Source organism: Notamacropus eugenii, chromosome 1 (assembly GCF_028372415.1).
Source record: "Notamacropus eugenii isolate mMacEug1 chromosome 1, mMacEug1.pri_v2, whole genome shotgun sequence".
Lineage (NCBI taxonomy): Eukaryota > Metazoa > Chordata > Mammalia > Diprotodontia > Macropodidae > Notamacropus > Notamacropus eugenii.
Window position 1 is genome coordinate 465,304,620 of NC_092872.1, and position 16,011 is coordinate 465,320,630.

The window sequence follows — 16,011 nt, forward strand, 5'->3', positions numbered from 1 at the left end:
TCCCATCCTCATCAAATGCATAGACTCACTAGGAGTTTGATCTGCTTCCATTGGCAACACAATAAACCTTGTCTCTGACTGAAAGAAGGCTTGAGTGGTTGAATTCTTTCAAGGCAGACCCTCTCCCTGTACCCTTGGATTTTAGGGTTCCAAGCACAACTAAGCACCAACACCTATAGTGTTCCAGGCATGATGCAGAAGACTGGGGGCAAAACCAGCTTGTCCGCAACGTTTTACATTCCTATTCAGGAGACAACATGTAAATAACTAGGGTTAAAACTCTTTTCAGGTTTTTAGACAAAGGCTGGAGAACCCTTTGTTGGATATCTTACAGTAGAGAATTCTTTCTTGTGTGGGTTGGATCATTGGATGGCAAGTGAGATCACTTGCAGTTCTCAAATTCTGTGATTTTTGTGGTCAGCAATAAGCCCCTATCAGGATGGGGGGAATGATGAGCAGGACGTGGTCAGAGATCAGCTGTTGACACAGGAAGATAATCTACTTGTTTGGAAGTGGATACTTCCTTGGGGGTATGTGTGAACTTTTCTGTCCATAAGAGAGACTCCCTTTTCTGACTTCTGAACTAGCTCTTTTCTGCAGCTTTGGGTTCTGTCTCCAGCTCTGTTACTACGTGGCCTTGGACAAACCATTCTTTCAAGGCTTCGCTCAGGTACCATTTCCTTCTTAAAGCTTTCTTTGATTCTCTTAGTTTTGGTGGTCTCTCCCTCTCTCTTCAAATTTCCTTGTATTTACTTTTGTGTGTATGTTTTGTGCTCTTCTTTTCCACAAAAGAATACAAACTGTTTATACACAGGAACGGTTTCCTTTTTAGGTCTTTGTATCCCCAGCACCCAACACCATGGCTTGCTTAACTTAATAAATGTTGACTGAAGTTCTTCCTATGGAGAAAACTGTGGATGGATGAGAGTGTATTTAAGATCTCTTCCAACTCCAACAATATGCCCTCTTTGATTTTAACCACCAGCTTGGCTCCTGAGGACACTGGGTGAGAATGGCTTGGGATGATTTTGGGGGGGGGGAATCTCCCAGAAGTGACCTGTACAGTGTCAGGGTCACAAGGTTACTTTAGCCTGGCCAAGCATCTAACTGGGGTGAGCGAGAACGAGAGAGGGAGAGAGAGAGAAAGAGAGAGAGAGAGAGAGAGAGAGAGAGAGAGAGAGAGAGAGAGAGAGAGAGAGAGAGAGAGAGAGAGTGTGTGTGTGTGTGTATCCATCTCTCAATTTCTTTAGCCTCCTACACCTGCGTGTTGGTGAGGCTAGGCTGGGCTGAGTCTAGCTTTGAAGTTTTGGGACTGCCCCAGGGGATGCTTTAATGGGGGAAGCCTTGTCTCTTTGAAGCACCCAGACTTCCTGGAGCCAGAGTTCTTGCCTCAGCCTCACTCTTTATTTGTCCTAGGGTGAGTGATAAGTAGAGGGGAAGTTTACCTCTTTCTGGAGGAGCGGGGAGAGAGATTTGAAACATGGTACTAATACTCTTAGTTCTGAACTCTTTGTTAGACATCAAAGAGTTAACATTTAAATTTGGGACCTCAGATCCTTCTCCTCTTCTCTCTCCTTTCCTCTCTTTCCCCTTTTTCTTTCATGCCAAAAGGAAGGGTTAAGAACAGGCTGATGGGATAGTAAAGGGGATGAAGAAGTATCTTATGAGGTCACGCTCACACAGATCTTCTAGGGCATGTACCCAGTCCTCAGAGCTGACCCTGACTCCTGAAGAAGGAGAGAGCTGTGATGCCCTGAACCATTTGTCATTCTTTCTTTGTGGCTTGGCTTTTGGGGATGGGTGTTCTTCCCTGGTCTTCAAATTGTTTTCCTCCTTAATGCCCAGAAAGCCAGAGTCTGCCCTGGGACTTGGCAGGATGAGGTTTCTGCCTTGTATTTTCTCGGCTCAGTCTGCTATCATTGTCATCTTGGTTCAAACTGCCATGTGAAAACCAACCCAGAGGTGATGTGATATAACATAAAGAGTGTGGGTTCTGAATTCTGTCTCTGACGCTTGTTAGAGTGTCACCCTGGGCAAGTCACCCTATCTGAGTCCCAGTTTCCTTATCTTTGATAATACTTGTACTTCTTCCCTGCCCACCCCCAGGAAAAGCACGTTTTTTCCCCTTAAGCTAACAAGCATTTATTTCTTCATCCCCTCAGTCAACTTTCCATTAGGCCAAAAAAAAAAAAAAAAAAAGACAAAACCATTGTAACAAATATGCCTATTCGAGCAAAGCAAATTCTCAGTTGGCAATGTCCAAAATATGTATGTCTCATTCTGTATTTTGAATCCATTGTCTCTGCTTTGGGAAGTGATTCCAGTGGGATGCTGATTGGTCACTGCATTGATAGGAGTTCTTTCAGAGTTTGTATTTATAATATCATTGGTATTGTATAGACTGATTTTGGTGTTCTACGCAGCCTCACTATTTGTCTGTTCGTAAAAACTTTGTTTCTTTGAAATCATTCCCTTCATCATTTCTGACAATATGGTGGTGTCCCATTGCGTTCGTGTTTGTTCAGCCATTCCCCAATTGATAGGCATCCCCTTCGTTTACAATTCTTTGACCCCACCACAAGAGTTGCTCTAGGTTGGATTTTTTTTTTTTTTAGCATAGGGATTGCTTTGGGATATAGGCATAGTAGTGGCATATGAGCAGCTCAGTGCCAAGAGCACCCCGGGCCTGGAGTCAGGAAGACTCACCTTCATGAATTCAAATTTGGCCTCAGACACTTACTAGCTGTGTGACCCTGGGTAAGTCACTTAACTCTGTTTGCCTCCAATTCCTCGTCTATAATATAAGCTGAAGAAGGAAATGGCAAATCATTCCAGTATCCCTGCTAAGAAAACCCCAAATGGGATCAGGAAGAGTCAGACATGACTGAACAACATTAGTCGTAGCTTGGTCTGCCCAACTCTTTTTGTGCGTCCCCTTGAGACTAGTTTGACTAATTCTACTTGAGGTGGGGAAATGCAAGTAAGGTGGGATGGAATAAACAGGTCTCAGAATTTGCTACCCTAGCATCCTTTTTGAAGAGGAACCAAGGGATACACAGTGTAGTCCAATGGACAGTCCTTTCCTTTGAAGAGGAAGGGAGTAATTTCTTTTATGTTCAGAAATTTTCTTTTAAAATTTCAAGAGTGGGTTTGTAAGGTCACAGACAGAGCTGGTAGGGATCTTAGCAATCATTATTCCTCAGTTTACAGAAGAGGAAACTGAGGCCCAGAGGACTCAAGCACACTTGTCCGAGGTTACGAGATAACAAATGAAAAACTAATATTTGAACCTAGGTGTTCTGGGTTTCTAAATCTAAATTTGTACTACAATATTGGACCCTGTTTTAAGCAAACCTAACATATGACCATATAAATTTACAGAAAGTACAATTTAGGGAGTAATTGATAATTGCCTTTGCAGAAGGATTCATCTGATAAGATTTAAGATCTCATAAGCTGGCAGAGACCTTAGGAACCATCAGCCACCTGTTATCCTAAAGATGAGTATACTGGGGGCCTAGAAAAGTAAAAGGCACCTGCCCATGATTATGGAGGCAGTCCATGATGGAGGTGGGATTCAAATCCAGTTTATTCAGCTCCATCTTTTTCCACCATGCCATACCTTGTCACAGAATTTCATTTTATGCATTTTCTCTAGGAACATGAGAAAAAAATGAAAAAAAAAAATGAAAAGAAAGATGTCAGACAACCTGGTCTCTAGGCCTGGAGTCTGTTGCCATCCTTTGTGTGACCTCAGGCAAGGAAACTGTGCCTCAGTTTCCTGTCAAGTAAATAATATAGCCCATGTCCTCCTTATTTCACAGGGGTACTGTGAAGATCAGATGATAAGAAACCACAATGGGAAATGAAAATGCTAAGGGGAGAGGTTAATGAAACTTTTTTGGCCTCCCTGTTTCCTCTGTGATCTTCACTGGCAAAAATGTTCAGTCTTACATTTTTGCCAGGGTATATTGGCATGGAAGTGACTAGTTCTGTAGTCTCAATTCTGGAAAACCTGGAGAGGTTATTATAGAGACCAGTCAGTTGATTCATTGTCGAAAAGGAATACGGAAGGACTTAGAGCTGAAAGGGATCTTAGAAATTGTTATACTCCCCCTCTCCCCTACCCCACATTATTTTGTAGATGAGGAGAATGACCCAGAGGGCTGAAAGGACTTCCTGCGGCTGACCCAGGTAGAAAGTGGCAAAGCCAGGATTTAAACCCATGAAGATAGGACCCCTAGCAGTGGACATTGCCTTAACAGCCCCAGGGGCCTTCTCACTGCTACAACAGAAAGAGAAGCCTGTGGCTTCTGCCACCATCAGATCTAGGGTTGGGGCTACTTCCGTATCTGAAAACGGTTTCTCTGGGTCCCTGTGGTTAATTTCTTCTGAACCCCCTTCATTGGGGGTCGTTGGCTGAGCTTTTTTCCCTCTGCCTTTTTATTGCTCAGTCCTGAAAAGAATGGGCATGGGCATAGCCACGGGCACACTGTCTCTACAGCTTTCACCCACTGCTTCGCTTTAGGGCCAAGCAAAAGTAAAGGCAATTCCTCTGCTGTTTACTCATCTGTTGTAGGGTGTTCCCTTCTCTTTAAGTGTTCTCTCCTCTGGCACCCTTGAGCTGATCCCCTTGTACCATCTTGTACCACACCTTGTACCATCATTTGAACTCTTCATTTTATCTGGGTCCAGAACTGAACACAGTACACAAAGGTGTTTGGCCAGGGCGGATCATGATGAGACTCCACCTCCCTAGTTCTGCATACTATGCTGCTCTTAGTGTATATAGCATATGATTTCATTAGGTTTGGGGGCTTTCTCATTACATTATTAATTCACTGTGAGCTTTCAGTCTACTAATACCCTCTGATATTAGTTAGCTAATAGTTAACATTTATATAACATTTGCTATGTGCCAAGCATTAGGCTAAGTTTTTTACTATTATTATCTCATTTTATCCTCACAACAACCTTGGGAGGTGGTTGCTGTTACTATCTTCCTTTTACAAAGGAGGATACTGAGGCAAATTGAGGTTAAGTGATTTGTCTAGGGTCACAGAGCTCTTAAGTATCTGAGGCTGGATTTGAATTCAGGTCTTTCTGATTCCAGGCTCAGCACTCTATCCACGGTGCTACCTAAATGCCTCTAGAGATAGCAGGTTTTCTAGTCACGTGTCCCAGGTCTTGTACATGGGAAATTGTGTCTTGATCTCAAGTTTAAGACTTTACACTTGTCCCCATTAAAACACAGTAAAGACAGTAAAAACTGTCTTTTAAAATATTTTTGTCTATCTACTATAACCTAGTATGCTGTTTGATGTATGGTAGGTGTCTAACCAATGTTTGTTGACTCAGCCGACATCTTTCTGGTCAGCAAAATCTTAAAACAGCCATACTGATTGAGTCCATTGTAAATTCATGTCAAAAAACTTCAACTGGGCCCTCACTGCAGCATGGAAATTTTTTTATTCCTCCATAATCTATTTTCTCTCTCACTCTCAACAGAAGTTATTAAAAATCTTCTCTTCCCTCCACAAACATTCCACCATCTCATTCTCTGCCGAGGACCTTGTCTCTACTTAAAAATAGTGAGGCCATTCAGCTTAAGCTCTCTTTTCTCCCATTCTCTTATTAAAATTCCGTGTCATCATTGCCCACTCTCTCATCCTGTCTCCCAATCTCTGACAGTGAGGTTTTTTAAAAATTAAATTTATTTCAATTAACAAGCATTTATTTGCTTTCCCTCCTACATTCCTCCTTTATCCACTGAAGAAGAAAAAAGGAAAAACGAAACCTTTGCAATAGATACGCTTAGTAAAGCAAAACAGATTCTCAAATTGACCATGTCCAAAAATGTCTATCTTATTTTGTGTGTTTAGTCCATCACCTCTTTGTCAGAGAGGAGGGTAGTGTTCTTCATCTTTGATTCTCTGAAGCTCTACTTGCCAAGGCAACCCTTGTACATGTGGACCTGATCTCATCCTGTTTTGTCTTCATATTGCAGCTTTAGCTACTCACCTTGTGCCTCTTATCATCTTCTGTTTACTGGTTTTTTTCTCTACTGCAGAGGACCTGAGTTGAAATCTCACCTCAGACACTTGACACTCACTAGCTGTGTGACCTTGGGCAAGTCACTTAACCCCAATTGCCTCATCCTGGGTCATCTCCAGTCATCCTGATGAATATCTGGTCACTGGATCCAGATGGCTCAGGAGGAGAAAGTGAGGCTGGTGACCTGCACAGCCCTCCCTCACTCAAAACAAAGTCAAGTGCAAGTCATGTCATCATTTCCCTGATGGCATAGTCTTCTTTGGCAATGAAAGATGAACACATATACTCTGGCCCAAGTTTTCCCTGTCTTTAAAAAACTTTGACTATTCCCTACCATTCTCTGAGGCTCTATCTAACCCTAGAAAAACTCTTGAAAAAGCTGTCTGTACTAATCTTTTCTCATTCACTCCTGAACCTTTTGAAGTCAGACTTCATCATTTTACTGAAACTGCTTTCCCCAAAGTTACCCATGATCTCTTCGATGCCATATTGGCAGCGGTAATTTGTTAATTCATGTCCTTTTTTTAAAAATGTGAACTTTTTAATACTTACTTAATTCTAATTCTTCTTGAGCTATCTACTGCATCTGATATTGTTGGCCACCCACTATTCCTGAATTCCTTTTCTTCTCTGGGTTTTCATGACACTATTTTCTCCTGACTCTTTATTTCCTGACTGGATGGATGCTCCTCCGTCCCCTTTGTTGGGTCATCATCCTTATCCCATCCCCTAGCTATGGGTTTTCCCCAGGGTTCTGCATTAGGTCCTTTTCCCTTCTCTTCCCCTATACTCTCTCTTAGAGAACTCCATAGTTCCCATGGGTTGAATTACAGTCTCTATGCAGATGACTCATAGATCTTTACACCCAGGCTTACTTTGTCTCTCTGCCGTTGCCTCTTGGTTATTTCAAACTGAGTGTCCCAGAATCATCTCAAACTCAGCATGTCCAAAATAGACTCATTATTTTTCTTAATAAGCCACCCCTTTCCCTCAACTTGCCTATTTTTGTGAAAGCCACCATCATCCTTTCAGTCTCCCAGGGTTGGTAACCTTGACATCATCCTGAATATCTCCTTCTCCCTCACTCCATATCTCCTAGTCAGTTGGTAAATCTTGCCTTTTCTTCCTTCAGAACATCTCTCACACCCAAGCCTTTCTCTTTCTGCTCACACAGCTGCCATCTTAGTTTAGGCTTTCATTACCTCTCACTTAGAGTGGTACAATGGCATCCTAATTAGTCTCAAGTCTCTCCCTACTCCAATTACTCTCCAACTTCAGACTACCACCAAAGTGGTTTTTCTTCAGTTCAGATGTAACCATGTCATTCCTCTAATCAATCAACTCCAATGTCTCCCTGTTGCCTCTGGAGTACAATATAAACTGCTCTGCTTAGCGTTTTAAAGCCCTTCATAGCCAGTTCCCAGTTTCTCTTTCCACCCTCTTAGGACACTTCTCCCTTTCACGCACTGCAGTCTAGTCACACTGATTTTGTTTTTGTTTCTGACACCTAGTACACCTCTGTCTTTGTGCCTTTACATGGGCCATGCTCCATGCCTGGAATGCACTTCCTCCTACCTCTGCCTCACGTAGACCCTCTTTTTTATTATTTTTAAAGATGCTATTCTTTTAAAAAATTTTTCTTTCATAGAATTTTATTATTTTCCAATTACATGTAAAGATAGTTTTTGACATTCATTTTAATAAGATTTTGAGTTGCAGATTTTTTTTAACTCTCTCCCCTCTTCCTTCCCCAAGATGGCTTGCAATTTTATATAGGTTATATATGTACAATCATATTAAACATATTTCCGCATTAGTCATGTTGTGAAAGAAGAATTAGAACAAAAGGGAAAAACCACAAGAAAGAAAAAAATTGAAAATAGTGTGCTTCGATCTGCATTCATACTGCATAGTTCTTTCTCTGGATGTGGATAGCATATTCTATAAGATGCCATTGTTTTAAAAAAAAGAAATTTACATGATAACTATTATATATTTAAAAAGTATAGCAAATTACATATAATAGATTGACAGTTTCATGTGTAGTTATCTTTTTTACATAATACTGTTATGGAAATGCTTGTTTTATTCCATAAATTAAAAATAAAATAAAATTTATGAAGAAATAATTACCTATTAAAGTTGTTAGTTTTCCAAAAAATATAAATGAAAGATGCCATTCAAATGCTACTTTCTATGTGAAACATTTCCTGAGCTCCCCAGCTGCTGGTGCCCTTATTGCTTTGATTATCTGGTATTTAGCTACTTTATATTTATTCCGTTATGCATTCTTGTAGATATATTTAGATATACACTTATTTCCTCTTTTAGAATAAAAACATTCTTTAGGGGAGAAATTATTTTGTCCTTTGTAGTTGTCTCTCTGGTGCCTAACACATAGATGAGACTTAATGAATATTGGTGGCTTTGATATTATTAGGGTAAGGCATAGAGGAGAAGCAAGAATTAGAGGAGGCTGGAGAAAGAAACCATAGGGTAGTTCTGTCATATTAATTGAATTCAGTAAACATTTATTGTGCACAGAGCACTGGGCTGTTTGTTAGGGGAATGTAATGTTTAAATGAGGTATAATCCCTGGACTCAGAGAGCTTGTAGTCGGGGTGGGGGGTGAGAATGACATAGAGAGCCATAATACACAATATTATATGATAAGTGCTATTAACACTTATTACATGGAGATAAGTGGGGAGAGAGGGCTTCCTGAAGTACAGTGGCACATGATTTGTGCTTTATAATGTGAGCAGTGATTCATCGGATTTAAAGGGATAGGGAGGATGTTCTAGGATAGGGGTGGGGAACCTGTGGCCTCAAGGCCATGTGTGGTCCTCTAGGTCCTCAAGTGCGGCTCTTTTGACAGACTCTAAACTTCACAGAATGAATCCTTACCCTTGTGACCTCAAAGATACAGGGTCTCCACCCCTGTTCTAGGCATTAGATTGGGGTGATAAAACTGGGAGTGATAAAAATCTTGTCTTCTCTTCAAGATCCACCTGATTGGAATTATACCTTCCATATGGAGCCTTCCCAGTCCACAGAGAAATTGTTCTTTAAACTGCTCGGGGCACTCTTTGGATAATCTCATAACCTGTGTCAAAAACTTTTTTGGCCTGTTGGCAAAGATTGAATGTAATCTTGTATCTTTCATATTGTCTTATTATTTCAAAGTGTCTTGGAACCTCAGAGCTAAAAGAGACTGTGAAGACTCATCTGGTCCAATAACTTTATTAAAATTGTTTTTTTCCCCAGTTAATTAGCATTTATTTTCTCTCACTTCCACCCCCTCATTGGGAGAAAGCAAAACAAATTCCTTTATTAGCGACGTCCAAAAATATATGTCTTCTTTCTACATCTCGAATCCCTCACCTCTCTTTCAGGAGGTGGGTAGCCTACTTCCTCATCTGTCCTTTGGAATCATTGGTCATTGTGTGACTCAGAGTTCTGAAATCTTTCAAATGTGTTTGTACTTACGTTTTCCCCCCTAAATTATTCTGCATCTGTTCAGGATCACTTCATTATACAGAGGAGAGAACTAACACTCAGAGGAAAGGAAGGGTTTGTTATTTCAAAGTCATTAAGCTAGCTAGTGGCAGATCTGGGACAAGCATCCAAGTCTGTTCCCTACAAAGTGCTTTGGCAATTACCCAGAGTGTGAGATTAGCCCAGAGAAAGCTAAAGAGAAGTAACAAAAAGTCTTCAAAGATTGTTTGAAATGCTGCTCTTTGTTAGGTTCAATGTCAAGGTTCAGTGGGAGAACCAGAGGAGATGGAACTTCCAGTGCAGCTAATAACAAACATTTATTTAGTACCTACTGTGTGCTGGGCACCATGATGCTTATTGCTTTACAAATATTTTGTACACAGATACAAATAAATACTGTCAAGATCTCATTTGATTCTCACAACATCCCTGGGAGGTAGGTGCTATTATTTTCCACATTTTACAATTGAGGTTGTTGTTGTGTTCATCCTTCGTTGCTGAAGAAGACCATGCCATCAGAAAAATGATGACATGACTTGCACTTGACTTTGTTTTGAGTGAGGGAGCGCCGTGCAAGGTCACCAGCCTCACTTCTCCTCCAGAGGCAAAGAGCTAGTAAGTGTTTTTTCCAAGGTCACAAAGCATTTGAGACTGGATTTGAGCTCAGGTTTTTCCAGCTCCAGGACTGGTGCTCTATGCACTGTGCCATCTAGCTGGGACCCAGTTGTTGTAAAAGCTTCATCAAGAAGGAAGTACTAGAATTGCTGCCCTCCCTGCTTTCAAATGGTCCTAACTGCCAGAAGTCAAAGTAGATAAGATTTCTCCTTGGAGTAGTTGTGTTTCTCGGAGTTGGGGAAGCACAGCCTCCTGGATGTGACTACTTTGCTTGGTCTCTAAACTTCTTGCTTTTCTTTTCCTAAGAAAAAACAGTGATAAATGTGAATATTCTTTTCCACGCCTTCTCTGCTCCCTCTGCTACCACCCTGTGGAAATTCAGAACTTTCAAAAGCTGTTCTGCTGCATTAGCAGTTCGGTTTCCTCCTGTGGTCAGCAAGAGTGAGGAGACCCATGGAAATGGAGAGTCTGCAGAGGGCAGTCATAGCCCCATCAGTGAAGCACTAACTATTCTGTCCCCCAGCCTGAGGACCTTATTTTGCAGATGGGGAAACTGAAACTCAGAGAGATGTGATTTGGCTTAGCACAGCTTTCAAAGAGACACTTCTCTCAAGTACCAGTTTCATCTTTCTCACAAAGACCATGACTGAGGAATTTTCTCCTCTCCCTGAAGAAGGGAGAGGAATTGGTCCTGTATGACCACAGATTGACTCATTGTCCAGTCTCTTGTACTTTGGAAAGTGCAGTGATTTTAGACTCAGAAGACCTGGGCTTGAACCCTGCCTTGATCATTTACTATCATTACAATTCTGGGTGGGGAATTTCATCTCATCTTCTCTCCCCCACTTCTGCTGTCTTCACCTTGTATTTCTAGGATTACAGATTTAGAGCTGGCAAGGACCTCAAGGGATATCTAGGCCAACCCCCTCATTTAAGAGATGTCTAAAATGAAGCACTAAAAGATTTAGTAATTTGTTTGAGGTCATTCAGGTGGTTAAGTGACAGAGGAGAGTTTCGAAGCCAGGTCCTCAGGCTCTAAAACTCAGAGTTCTTTCTACTAAACCACCTGAAGCCTGCACTGAAATACTCAATTTTCCACCCCTGCGGGAGGGAGCATTTCTACTTCAGTCCTTGTCTCCAGTTTGAAGAAAGCAGAAGTTTAATAGGCAAACTGAGAAAAGAAAAAACAAACGAAGTAGGCTGGATCTCCTCCCTTCTTTAGGGCAGCTGGTCTTCCTGTTTCACAAGGCCCTGAGGAGATACTCAGCTCTTGCTTACATGGGCCATGGGCAGAAGCCAAGCAGGTGGAGATGACCCTTGGTTCCAGCTGAGAACCTTCTCTGGCTCCTGTAGCTCTTCTCTCCCATTATCTTCCCTTTTCCAATGTCCTGAAGCTCTTGCTGTCTGGGAAAGGGGTAGGGAACCTGTGGCCTCGAGGCCACATGTGGCCCTGTAGGTCCTCAAGGGTAGCCCTTTGACTGGATCCAAGTTTTACAGAACAAATCCTTTTGGATCCAGTCAAAGGGCTGCCCTTGAGGACCTAGCAGGCCACATGTGGCCTCGAGGCTGTGGGTTCCTCGCCCCTGCTCTGGGTCACCCACTTTGGCACTGAATTACATGTTGCTTTTTATCTTCCACATAGCATCATTGTCTCAGAGTTTACAAGGGATCCCAGGGGCCATGGAGCCTAACCCATACACACGTGAGACTCACCCCCTTTACCAGACCTGACAAGGGGCCAGCCTTCCTCTGCTTTTGGATAGAACTTTTGGATGCTTCTAGAAAGTTCTCCCTCCCTCCCTTCCTCCATAAATCCAGTCTAAATCTACTCCCCTGGAACTTCACCCCATTTTCCCAGTTTTGCCCCCTTCTCCCAAGCTCTGTAGATTCAGTCTCCAGGAAGCCAGGCATGGGGTGCAGTATCCAGGAACACAGGCTTTTGTTATTCCTTTTCTCTAGAGAAAAATATATCCAGGGGAAGATTTCCTCTACCCTCCCACCCTTTTGCCTCCACGCATACAATTTGGCTGATCCTTAATGACACATACATTCCTCAGGCAAGCGTTGCACTTCTGAAGGGGCCAGTGTGCCATGTGTTAAGGGATGTGCGGTCAGTTAGAGGGAACAATTTCTCTTCTGCCTACCCCAGGTCTGGCCCTTCACCTACAAAGTCGCCACTCACTGGGCCTCATTTGAATAGACGAGGGTAAAGTACCAGGGAGTTGGATTAGGGCTGGACTTTTGGAGCTGTGAACCATATGCCAGCCCCTGGTACATGAGACATGGACGGACGTATTTCCACTGACTGAAAGGTCTGTCAGTGACCTTTCACAGGCTGATATCCTGCTGCTTTCTCTGAGGTAGGGGGAAGAAAACATTTCAGAGTCCACCCTTGAGTGAACAAACGTAGAGATAGTGGAGATGATACAACTAAAGAGTTAAAAAGAAAGCCAGAGGGAAAGCTCGCCTGTGCCTGTGAGACCTATTCTCAATCTTCTTGGCTAGTGCACTGAGTCAGAGCTTGGAGGAATTTAGGTCTATGAGATTGGATATGTGGGTACATGGCTTGAAATGGTGACCCAAGTTTAGACTTACTGACTTTCTTGGCATTGGTCCTGTATGACCATAAATTAACTCATTGTCTGGTCTCCTGTCCTTTGGGAAGGGTGTTGGTTTTAGGTACACAAGACCTGGGATTGAATCCTGCCCTCGCCATTTACTATCATTACAATTTTGGATGGATAATTTCATCTGATCTGTAAAATGAGGGGCCAGAATGGATGGTCCCTCCTCTCTCTATGATCCTATAATCCCCTTTTGGAAGTAGGAGCCAGGTCCCAAATGGGGCAAAACACTTTCTTTAAAATCTTTTGTTTTTTTTTCATTTTACAACTCGGTGGTTCTCTTGTTTTGGTCCAAGTGCTCCTGCCATATTCTCCCCTTGTCCTCCTTCCCTGAGGTTCTGAAGCTCCGACTCTCTGGGCCATCTACTTTGGCACGGAATCACGTTTTGCTTTGTGTTGGGTTCATAACATCAGAGCTGCAGAGCATGGAAATTATCCCAGAGGCCTTAGCTATGAGGGCGATTCTCCTCCTCACATTTCATCCCTAGCACAGTGGATTGCTTCCCATGCTGCCTGGCCCAGGCCTGGAGGTAAAGGATTGAGAGGAGAGAAGACAAGGATTTAAATAGAGTGGGATTCAAATGAAAATGGGAACCGAAAGGAGCAGTGGGTAAGTTGTTCCCTTCCAGTGCCTGCCACAGATCAGTCCGCTAATTTCTCTTTAACTTCTATGACTGACTAATTTTATTTTGGGAAAGTTACTTCCTGTCTCAGTTTCCTCCTTTGTAAAATGAGACTTAACTCTGTTGTCTCTATAATTCCCTTCCAGGTCTCATAGTTTATGCGCCTGCTGTGATAGGTTAATCCTTTAAAAACAAATAGCCTTATTATTGTGAGAGACAGCATGATATAGGGCTGGAGGGCTGGCCTTGGAGGCAGAAAGTCCGGGGTTCAAGTATTGTCCCTAACACCTACTGGCTATGGGGCCATGGGCACATCTCTTAACCTTATCAGTGCCCCAAAGAACTCTTTGACGATTGTCGCTGATCTCTGGTAGCGGAGAGAGCTTCTTCCCAGGAGTTCTTTGTACAGATGGAATCAGAGATCCAGACACTTTCTTTCCTGTCCTCCACCCACCCCCTAAACAGAGATAACTTGTGCCCTTTCCTATTCATTGTCTCATTTGGACCTTACAGTGTTTGGGCTTAGCACTGCAGATAATAAAGCAGGATAATTGAGAGCTAGCTGCCCTTTCTTTCCGGCCAGCCTGACTGCAGTGGGACCCCTTCCCAGTTGGGAGACTGTATCCTAGTGACCAGAACTTTTGCTTTTTCTCACGCAAAGGACGCCACTTCCCTTTTCTCTGTACTAAAAAGATGATCTCCAGGGTGTATATGACCGTGGAAAAGCTTGCTGGGGTTTTGAATAGAGAAACCTGATTTTTCCTCCCCAACAAGCTCTAAAAGAGCCAGTTACAGTTAGGGTCCTCCAGGCTTGTGTGCCTGCGTTGCCATGGTTTCCTTCTCCACCTAGACAGGGCTCAGAACCCAGGAAAGAGTGTTCCCTGGTGGCTTCTTTGCTAAGAAAGCAGCTTTGTTGGTGAAGGGAGTGGCCAGGTTGAATTCGATTTAGCTCAGCAAATTTTTGAGAGCTTTCTGTGTGCCCAGCCCAGGGCTAGACACTGGTCCAAAGATGAAGACTTACTCCTTTCCCTTAAAGGGATTATAATTTTGTTGGGGAGACAAGATGAATGCATAAGGGGATTCTTGGAGAACAAGCAATACAGGACAGGATATGATTCAGAATGCATGCTGGAGGAGATCACAGATTGAGAGAAGCTATCTAGTTTAACCTGTTCATTTCACAGATGAGGAAACTTAGATCTGGAGGGATCGTGGCATCATACTTGTCCATGGCCACACAGGTGGTATGGAGGAGTAGATTTGTAATCCCAGGACCTCTGATTCCAGGTCGAGATCAGACCAGAGAAGGCTTCATGGAGGCAGTCAGCTTTGACCTAAGCTCCAAAGATTTTGCAACAATTAAAAAGAGACCTCCCAGAATTTTCTTGAACTCTTGGGCTTAATTGAAAAATTCTACCTATTCTTTAAGGCCTGGCTTAAATGTGACTGTATCCATGAAACCTGTTCTTTTTCTTTTTCTTGTTGTCTTTAGCTTTTATTGAACTACTTAACTCATTCTGGGCTTTTGCTTTTCTAATATTATTAGAGAAAACTAGACCACTCTTATCTTTTTATATCTTAGATATTCTTAGAGTATCCCTCATTTTCATGGCTTGTATGTTTCTTTTTTTTAACTAATAGAAAATTTTTTTCATCTCATAAATATATTGTAATTAATGTCATATTTTGCTCTTGTACAGTGGTGACATGAGAGAAGTGCAGGGTTTTCACTATCCCACCTCGCTAATTAGTATGACGTGTGATCTTCTTCCTCTTTTCTTTTTTTTAAAAAAATATTAATTTATTTGCTTTCAGTTTTCAACATTCACTTCCATAAGTTTTAAATTTTTTCCCCATTCCTCCCGTCCCTCTCCAAGATGGCTTGGGCTCTACATAGACACTGCCATTAAACACGTTTTCACATTAGTCATGATGCACAGAAGAATTACAACGAAAGGCAGGAACTATGAGAAAACAAAACAAAACATAACAAAAGAGATAATAATCTGCTTCATTCTGCATTCCGACTCTGTAGTTCTTTCTTTGGATGTAGATGGAATTTTGCATCATGAGTCCTTTAGAAATGCTTTAGGTCCTTGCGTTGCTGTGAAGGGCTAAGTCCCTCAAAATCAGTCCTTGATCACTGTGGCTGTTACTGTGTACAATGTTCTCCTGGTTCTGCATGAAGCCTTGTCTGATCTGATCCTGTACTGAGATCACAGATTCAGGTACAGAAGAGAATATGTGGGCCATTGAGTGGTCTTTAATCAATAAATTCCACTTACTCTCTACCCTTTCATGTTACAGATAAGGAAACTGAGACTCAGGGAGGATAAATGACTTGTCCAAGGTGACACAAGTAGTATAAGAGGAGAGATTTGAACACAGATTCTCTAACTTCAGAGCCAGTGCTCTTTCTATTTTAACACAATTCCTCTGCTATATTTTGTTCTTCTTGAATCTGTAGTGTAGTTAGTAGGTGGATGGGGTGTTCAGAGAGGACTAGAACCTCTAGTGTGAGGGCTGCGGAGCCCACTTCAGGGCTGCTCATCTACCTGTGGTGTTCACCTGTCACTCAGCTCTCACCTGTGACTCCG

General features: G+C 42.4%; 1 protein-coding gene across 1 annotated transcript in view; it reads left to right on the forward strand.

Annotated features, from left to right (window-relative positions):
* Nucleotides 1-526: 526 nt before the first annotated feature.
* Nucleotides 527-16,011, forward strand: part of ADCY7 (adenylate cyclase 7) — an 87,124-nt gene continuing 71,639 nt past the window's right edge. The window contains exon 1 of the mRNA XM_072632175.1: nt 527-1,006. The gene's annotated coding sequence lies outside the window, so the exon portion shown is untranslated. The remainder of the gene's footprint in view (nt 1,007-16,011) is intronic.